At 41.6% G+C, this 10,237-nt stretch overlaps 1 pseudogene; it reads left to right on the top strand.

Moving 5' to 3' along the window:
- Nucleotides 1–8,812: 8,812 nt before the first annotated feature.
- Nucleotides 8,813–9,679, top strand: LOC102856083 (annotated as a pseudogene).
- The last annotated feature ends 558 nt before the right edge of the window (nucleotides 9,680–10,237 follow it).

The following is a 10,237-nucleotide window of genomic DNA, read 5'->3' on the forward strand; positions in this document are numbered from 1 at the left end:
TCTGACTGGCACAGCATCTCTGGCCCCAAAGAGCACTCACTGTACTCTCTGTTTCCTCTTCCTTGCTGCAAATGAGATTACCACCTTTGTTCAATTTAAACTTGGTGAGATGGGGCAAACTGGCCAAGCCCTTAATGATTATTTTATATACTCTAATTTCAAGTTCCTGCCCAGCCATGTGGTGAAAGTCAAAGCTGAATGCAAAGAAAACAAACCATTTTGAACAATAAATCCATGATCATAAGCTCCCTTCAAGCTTTAGAGGACAGGGTGACTTAAACATTTAGGAGGAAAATAAACCTTTGATCTGAGACTCTAAGTACGATGGCTCAAGGAAGGCTGCCAGTGGTGAAGTTCCAGCACCATGACATAAAGGCAGCATTATAGACCAAAGGGAGGAAACACCTATAGAGATAGGAGTGGTCACACAGTGACTCTAGCAAATGAGCCTGAATAATAAAGATACGCACACATTGGAAGAAATGGTCTTACACAAACACATCTAGAATTCTAAAACCTAGAATTAAGTGATGTTATGTACTGTAGAGTCAGAACTGACCCGTAGCTGACCCTCGGGCAGGTTTTCAGAGAAAGTTAATCACACAGGAGGAGACTGCCTATCCTTCTCCTACAGAGTAACTGGTGGTCTCAAACCGTGTGCTTTTGGGACTGCAGTGCAGCTTCTTGCCACTAGGCTACCAAAGCTGCCTGACTCCAGTGACTGAGCTAGAGCTGAAGAATTTATAAACATACCCAGAGTACTGAAGAACAATGGTGTCACTCTGGTGACTAAGGGGCACCTGATACAGGCCATGGTCTCTGCAATCACCTGTTATGAATCAGAGAGCTGGATAATGACTAGGGATGATAGAAGGAGAATTGATGCCTTTGAGCTGTAGTGTTGTAGACAAGTATTGAATAGATCATGACTGCTAAGAAAATGAACAGGTTCATCCTGGAGAGAGTAAGACCAGGCTGCTCTTTGGAGGCAAGGATTCTGAAGCTTCATCTGACATACTTTGAACATGTTATAAGGAGGGACCAATCCTTGGAGAGGGACATCATGCTTGGGAGGGTGGAGGGACAGCGCTGGATAGGAAAAACCTCTATGATGTGGATTGATTCAGTGACTAGAGTAGTGAAGGTGGGTGTGTCGGAGACAGTGAGATTGGTTCAGGATAGGGCAAGGTTTTGGGCTATTGTAAATAGGGTCACTATGAGTAGCAGACAACTCGACGGCACATAACAACAACAACAACAACAACTCTAAAGCCCCTAGCCCTGCTATTCCCATCAAATCTATTTTAAGAGTTATGATCAGAGAAAGGAAGAGCTAGGGTACATTTGACAGCTTGACATTTCTCTTTTGGGCCCTAACATGATTTCCTAAAGGGAGAATCCCAGGCTCTGAAACCAGAAAAACCTTATTTCAAATTCTGGTTGAGCAGATGACTGTCTTGAAAGAATGTTCCTTAGACGTAAGAACAACAAGACCATCTCACATACTTTGGGCATCTTATGAGGAGGGGTCAGCTCCTGAAGGAGCACATGCTGTTGGGAAAATAGGGGGTAGGCAAAAAAAGAGGAAGACCCTCAACAGGATTTAAAGCACAATTGTAGCACAGGACTTGGGGTCACTCTGCGTTGGAAGCAACTCAATATCACTTAATAACAGCCACCTAACTGACTTCTCAGGGATAATCATATAACCTTCTTTAGAAGGTGGTTATAAAATTTAATAAAATAATTAAATAAAATGTTTAACACAGTACCAGTTACAAGAAAAGCACCCATGAATAGCAGCTATTCATTTTGTTAACATTATACTAAGCAAGCAGTTCAGGGAGCCCTGGTGACCTAGTGATAAGGAGCCGCCCTGCCAAACCAAACACAATTCAGGTTCACCAGCTGCTCTGTGGGGAAAAGATGGGCAATCTTCTCTGGTGCTATTTACAGCCTCTGAAAACCCACTGAAGGCTCAGCTAAGAGTTGGTTCTGACTTGACATTACATAACAACCAAGCAGCTTTGGTGGTGTAGTACATTATCTGTTGCACTGCTAACCAAAAGGTCAAAGGTTTGAATCCATCAGCTGCTCTTCAAGAGAAAGATGAGCAGTATTTTTCCATTTACACCTCAGAAACCTCACTATGAGTTGGAATCCACTCAATGGCAGTGAGTTATAGTCATACAGGAAAGGATAGCTATTACCATGAATCAGATGGATGAAGAAATGGTCTAAGGATACTTGATTGATCTTGATGCATCTGTTCAAATTCAAGGAGATCATATTAGTGATAACAATAATGAGGTTTAAGAACTGCACACCAGAGGTAAGAATGCCATGAACCCTGAAGAAATGGAACTGAGAGATGGAGAAAGAGACTGAGCCCTGATGCCATTAGTTGATTCAGTCATGATGAAGTCCAGTGCCATCTCAATTTTTCATTTATAAGAGCCATTAAATTCTCACCCCATTGCCAACCAGCCTAATGACCTAAGCTACTTTGAATTGGGTTTCTGCCATCATATGGTGTCATCTCTTGGAAAAGGAAACAGGGATCACTCAGAGTCAATAAGTTACCTAAAAAATAGATCATGCCAGACTATCCTCATTCTGTTCCTGCATCAACAGGTGCAGTTCACAGATCAAGATCAAAGGAATTCTGTTGTCTAGCGAAGTCTAGTGGGAGGTCTGATAATACTGAGCTGCACTTCCAACTCAAAGGTACAGCTTGGATCCACCAGCTGCTCCACTGGAGAAAGATGGGCAGTCTCCTACTGTGAATTTATTGCCTCTGAAAACCTGCTTGAGTCAGATCTGGTTCAACAGCACATAACAACAACAACAACAACAGCATAATCTAGTAGCCCAGCCTGTGAATGGAAGTCTCCTTTATAAATCCCTTGCTTGGAAAGTTATATTGTTGTTGTTGTTGTTGTTGTTATGTGCCATCGAGTCTACTAAAACTCATAGCAACCCTATGAACAATGGCTCTGAACTTTGCCTTATCCTGAGTCAACTTCACCATCTCCAACACACTTGACCCCATTGCTACTGTCACTGTATCAATCCATCTTGTCAAAGGTCTCTTTTTCTTGTGCTGACCCTCCATCTTTCCAGAGTTGATTGAACAGTACCTAACAACACAACAAATACAGCAAAAAATAAATGTGCACATGTATACATATATATATAAATGGATATGGATGTGTATGTGTAAAACTCCACTGTTCTCAGGGCGACCCTCCACTGAGTTTCAAAAGCTGCAAATCTTTAAAGGAGGAGTCTATTCATATGTTGCCTATGAAGCAACTAGTGCATTCATACTGCTGAGCTTTAGATTGGCAGCTTAATGAGAGAGAGAGAGAGAGATTGATTTACTTGAAGGAAATTGCAAGGGTCTGGCAAATTCCAAGCAATATTATTATTGGACAGCTGAAGACCCCTGCTGGCTCATTGGATTGAGGAGGCTGGTAAGTTAAGATCTGCATGCAGGGGTCAAGCCAGATATTTCGGACAGGCATACATCCCAGGAACTAGATGTCAGGCAACAGTAAAAGTATATGGTCAAGAGAACAAGTTTTGTCATATTGGAAGCACATACTGGAAGCAGGCCATACATCCAAAGGCATGTCTTTTCAACTGGAGAATTGATCACTTCATGGAAAGTGATTATATTCTATTACGGAAAAGCAACCAGTCCAGTATCCGCCAAACTACTGAGAAAAATAGGTTATCATAATTAGCATAACATCAGCCATCTGGGGTGAGAGGAGACTGAAGAGGTAACCCGGACTACATACTGTGAACACTACCAACTTTAAAGAATGCTGATCAGTTTAAACCTTCTGATACTGACCTTTTTGTAAAACATTTATTATTAATTTCAATGAAAATTTACAGAGACTTTGGATTTCCATTCATTCATTGCTGCACTTTTCTCCTCTCCCAACCCTCCCCCCTAGTACACTACTCTCTTGGAAAAGTAAAAGAAAAATTCTTTCATTGTTCTATAATCCCTTCCCCCAGGACCACTCAACTATACAGCCTTTGCTCTGGACTCCCATCATGACAAAAATTCCTAATAACATATCCGTCTTAAACAGTTTTCTCCATCATCTGTTTCAATGCCATATACATTATTTAACCCATCTTTCTCAGTCTCCCTGCAACCCTGAAGTAGTCCTATTTTACAACAGTGGCACCATGCAGTATTTGTCCTTTTGTGACTGAGATACTTCACTCAACATAATGTCCTCAAGGGTCACCCATTTTGAATAATATTGCATGAGTTCCTTGTTTTTCAATGCAGCATAGTATTCCATTGTGTGAATATACCACGGCTTCTCTAACCATTCGTTTGTTGATGGGCACTTAGGTTGTTTCCAATTCCTTGCTATTGTGAACAAAGCCGTGATAAACATGGGTGTGCATATATCTGCTTGGATGTCAATTATGGTCTCTTTAGGGTAAATTCCCAGTAGTGGAATTGCTGGGTCAAATGGTATCTCTATTTGCAACTTTTTGAGAAAGCACCACACGGCCTTCCACAGTTGCACCATTTTACACTCCCACCAACAGTGAATAAGGGTTCCAGTTTCTCCACAACCTTGCCAGCATTTGTTGCTTGCTGTTCTGTTAAATTTTGCTATTCTGACTGGGGTGAGATGGTATCTCATTGTTGTTTTAATACTGACCTATTTTATTAATGATGTCTATCCATTCTTACAGAAATTCAATCTGGTTCACCACAAAACAAAATATATCTTTGTTTACATCAGATCGATCTTAGCTGAAAGCAGAACATATCAGAAAGTGTTCAATTATATTTTATTGACTGTGCAAAGTCATTCAACTATATGGATCACAAAAAATTAAGGATAGCATTGAAAATAATGAGGATTCCAGGGCACTTAATTTTGCTTATGTAAAACCTGTACATAAAATGAGATTCAGTTGTTCAAATAGAATAAAGGGATACTGCATGGTCTAAAGACAGGAAAAGTATATGCCAGAGTTGTAACCATTCTCTATTCCTTTTCAGTCTGTGCTGCAAAAGGATATAATGCTTGGAAAGGTGGGTGAGAGGAAGACCCACCCCCCCACCCCAACCCCTGCAATAGGATGGATTGACAGTGAGTGCAACAGTGGCTGGAGCTAATCAGGGATCTTCAGGGTGGTGCAGAATAGGGCAAGGTTCAAATCTATTGTCTACAGGATTTCTAAGAGATGCAGGAGACTCAACGGCACCTAACAACAATATTCAATCTGTATGCTGAGTGAATAATTCCAGAAGCTGACTTATATGAAGAAAATTGTGATGTCAGGACTGGAGGAAGACTTATCAACAACCTATTTTACAAAGATGACATAACTTGCTCACACAAATTGAAGAAGACAGAATAACATTTACTGAAGAGGATCAAAGACTATAGTTCTAAATATAATTTAAACCTTAACATCAAGTAAACAAAATTCTTAAAAGGGAATAAAATAAGACAACCAAGAAATCCTTACAAGTAGACCAAGAAGCAACATCATGACAGATGGTAAAAAGACTGAAATTGTCAAGGATTTCATTTTCTTAGATCCACAATCAATGCTCATGGTAGTGGTAATCAAGAAATCAAGAGATATGCTGGACCTCTTAAAGGGCTAAAGAGCAAAGATGTGAGTTTAAAGACTTCGGTACATCATAGTGTTTTCAATTATGTCCCATACATATGAAAGTTGGACAATGAATAAGGGAGACCAAAGAAGAATTGATGCCTTTGACTTGTGGTGTTGGAGAAGAGTACTGAAGAGTCCACAGACTGCCAAGAGAATAAGCCTATCAGTCATGAAGGAAGTGCAACCAGAGTACTCTTCAGCGGCAAGGATGGTGAAACATCCTCTCTTATACTTTGGGCATGTTCTTAGCCTTTGGAAAAAGATCACGTTTGAAAAGGTAGAGGGTCAGTGAAAGAGCGGAACACTCTCAACAAGATGGACTGGCAGTGACTGGATAACAGATTTCAGCATGACAGATTTTGAGAATGGCACAGGACAGGGCAAGGTTTCTGAGAAAGAAAGATCAGCAGCTCCCTTCATTTAGGAAGTATAGCCTCTGCAACCTGATAGAGGGCCACTATGACTTGTAAGCAACTCAGCAGCAGTGAGTTTGAGCTTATTCTTGGTACTTTGCATCACAGAGTCTAACCTACCACCATCTTTCCACAGGATTAGTGCAACAATCTCCTTCCTGTGTGCCCAACAACTAGAGGGAGCTGCCTCTTTTTCAAAACCTTTATTTACTGCAGTTAAAATTTGCAAAATACAAAATCAACCATCTTAAAGTATACAATTCAGTGGCTTTTAGCATACTCACAAGTTGGGCAACCATTCTCCATATCTAGTTCCAACAACTAGTTGTTTCCGACTCATAGCGACCCTATGCACAACAGCCCTAAACTCTGTTCTATCCTGCGCCAACCGCACAGCCTCTGACACACCCATCCCGATTACCCCAGTCACCGAATCAATCCATCTCATAGGGGGTTTTCCCCTCCTGCGCTGTCCCTCAACCCTCCCAAGCATGATGTCCCTCTCCAAGGACCCGTCCCTCCTGGCAACATGTCCAAAGTATGTCAGACGAAGCCCCAGAATCCTTGCCTCCAAGGAGTAGCTTGGTTTAATCCTCTCCAAGATAAATCTGTTTGTTTTCCTGGCAGTCCAGGGTACATTCAGTACCCTTCTCCAGCACCACAGCTCAAAAGCATCCACTCTCCTTCTGTCCTCCCTAGTCATTGTCCAACCCTCTGATGCATAACAAGCGATTGCAAATACCATGGCCTGTATCAGGCGCACCTTAGTCTCCAGAGAGACACTGTTGCTCCTGAGTACTTTAGAGAGGTCCCTAACAGCAGACTTTCCCATTGTGATACGCTTTTTGATTTCCTGACTGCTGGTGCCAAGAGTGTTGACTGTGGAGCCGAGCAAACTGAAGCTGTGAACAATCTCAATCTCTTCGCCATCCATCCTGACGCTGCCAATTGGTCCAGTGGTGAGAATCTTTGTCTTCTTGACATTGAGCCTCAGTCCATACTGAAGGCTGCAGTCCTTGACCCTTCGCAGCAAGTGCATAAGGTCCTCCTCAGTTTCAGCAAGCAGGGTTGTGTCATCTGCATAACGGAGATTGTTAATAGACCTTCCACCAATCCTGATGCCACAATTCTCCTCATAGAGCCCAGCCTCTCGGATAATCTGCTCTGCATACATGTTGAAAAGGTATGGAGACAGGATGCATTCCTGGCGTACATCCTTCCCAATTTTGAACCATGCAGTGTTACCCTGCTCTGTTCTGACTACTGCCTCTTGGTCCAAGTATAGGTTTCGTATTAGCACAATTAAATGTTCTGGGATTCCCATTCTTCTCAGAGTCAGCCACAGTTTGTTATGATCCACACAGTCAAATGCCTTTGTATAATCAATGAAACACAGATAGACATTCTTCTGGTATTCTCTGCTTTCAGCCAAGACCCATCTAACATCAGCAACAATATCCCTAGTACCACGACCCCTTCTAAACCCAGCCTGGACTTCCGGCAGTTCTCTGCTGATGTGCTGTTCTAATCGTTTTTGGATGATCTTCAGCAGAATCTTGCTTGCATGTGAAATCAATGACACTGTTCTGTAGTTTCCACACTCAGTTGGGTCACCTTTCTTTGGAATGGGAACAAATATAGATCTCTTCCAGTCAGTTGGCCAAGTGGTTGTTCTCCAGATTTCTTGGCACAACTTGGTGAGCACATCCAGGGCAACATCTGTTATCTGAAATACCTCAATTGGTATACCATCTATTCCTGGGGCCTTATTTTTTGCTATTTCCTTCAAAGCAGCTTGAACTTCTTCCTTCATCACCATAAAACCTGCCACATTGTAGAATTGTCCCCACTATTAATTTCTACATTTTTTCTTACCTTTAACACAAACTCAATGAAAACCAAATCCTTAGCCATTGAGTTGATTCACAACTTCATAGTGACCCTACCGAACAAAACTGCCCCACAGAGTTTCCCAGACTGCAAATCTTTCTCTTGCAGAGCTGCTAGCAGATTCAGATCCTCCATTTTTTGCTAATAGTAGAAAACTTCACTGCAGCACCAGGATTTATCAAAAACTCAGTAACCTTAAAAAGTAACACCTATTTCATGATATGATTTAAGATCAGGAAAGGTATGCATCAGGGTGGTATCCTTTCTCAGTTTGTATGTCAAACAAATAATTTGCAAGGCTGGACTCTATGAAGAGGAATCATGTGGCATCATGAATAGTGAAATATTCATCAACAACCTGCCTTATGTAAATGATACAACAAACCTTGCTTGCTGAAAGTGAATAAGGTAAGAAATGCCTGCCATAGAAGATCTGCAGCCTTCAGCATGAACTGCAACTCAACATTAAGAAAACAAAAGTCCTCAACACAATACTAACAGCAAACATTACGGGTGATGGAGAAAGTATTAAAGCTGTCAATTATTTCATCCTGGTTGGATCAACAATCCCTTGGTAGTCAAGAAATCAGGAGACATATTACATTGGGCAAGTCTGCTCTTAGAGACCTCTCCAAAATACTGAAGAGTAGTGATGTTGTTTTGAAGACTAAGGGGCGCCTGATTCAGGCCATGGTTTTCTCAATCACCTGCTATGCACCAGAAGGTTGGACAATGAATAAGTATGATAAAAGAAGAACTGATGCCTTTGAATTGTAGTGCTGGAGAAAAGTACTGAATGTTCTATGGATTGCCAAAAGAATAGACAGATATACATCATGGAAAAGGTGAGGCCGGAGTGCTCCTTGGAGGCAAAGATGAAAAAGTTTTGTCTTTCATACTTTGAACATGTAGCTAGGCAAGGCTATTCCTTGGAAAGGGACATCATGCTTGGCAAGACAGAGGGTCAGCGAAGGAGAAGACCTCCTTCGAGGTGGATTGATATGGTGACTTCAGCAATGGGCTCTCATTTGTCAGTGATAATAAGAATGGTACAGGATAGGACAAGCCTGCTAAATCACTGGGCAACGCAGTCCTCGCCAAGTCAAACCCGGGGTAACCAGGTGCGGGCAGCGGAGGCTTCTACTCAAGCGGGTATGGTGGGGCCCCCAGTGGGCCAATGTTTCTGGGACAAACCCAGAACCCCCTGTATGGTTACTTTGCTGCTATCGCTGGACAGACAGGATGGGCAGATAGATGCTGATGAGTTGCAGAGATGTCTAACCAATCAGGCATTGCTGGAGGATATAAACCATTTAACTTGGGAAACTTGCCGGCTTATGGTGTCAGTGCTGGATAGAGACACATCTGGTACAATGGGTTTTAATGAATTTAAAGAACTCTGGGCTATACTGAATGGCTGGAGACAGAACTTCATCAATTTTGACAGCGACAGAAGTGGAACAGTGGATCCTCAGGAATTACAGAAGGCCTCAAGACCATGGAATTTAGGTTGAGTCCTCAGGCCATGAACTCAATTTCAAAGAGGATACAGCACCAATGGAAAGATCACCTTTGACGCCTACATCATGTGCTGTGTCAAACTGAGGGCTCTCACAGACAGCTTTCGAAGATGGGACACTAGTCAGCAAGATGTCGTAAACTTCCCACATGATGATTTTATTCAGTGTGTCATTAGTGTTTAAGTCACGAAGAGGCTGTATGAATATAATCAACATTCCTCCTTGGTTTCTCCTTCGCCCTGGCCTGCCTTCAGTAATATGTGTAATCTTACTTCCTCTTTTTCCCTTAACAGTTTGTTACAAAGATTGGTTATGTATATATAGCTTAAGCTTTGTGTTTAGGGTTGTTTTGTGTTTTTTGTTGTTGTTGTTGTTGCTTGGTGTTCTTTGGGATCTTTAAAAAAATTTTAATAATGTGTGATCAGGACTGTTCTGCCATTTAGAAGTTCCACAAGCCATTGTCAGGCATGCCTTATTTTCTTGCTAACCCACTTTTATGCAAATTTAATTATGCAAGTACTTAGCATTTTCGAAGAAGCACTGAATATTTTTCATTGTAAGATACTGCAAACTTACTCAGATGAAACCTATTGTCTTCTCCAAGAAACAGTTGTACACAGTATCGAAAGTTTTAGTATATAGTTTAAATCTACTGTAAACAGTTTCAATTACCTTGGATGTAAAAAGAACATCAATATTCGCACTCACTTTAGTGGAAACTTAGTTCCAGTTTGATGCTGA

The sequence above is a fragment of the Elephantulus edwardii genome, unplaced genomic scaffold (genome assembly GCF_000299155.1).
Source record: "Elephantulus edwardii isolate Elephantulus edwardi_28Jun2011 unplaced genomic scaffold, EleEdw1.0 scaffold00130, whole genome shotgun sequence".
Lineage (NCBI taxonomy): Eukaryota > Metazoa > Chordata > Mammalia > Macroscelidea > Macroscelididae > Elephantulus > Elephantulus edwardii.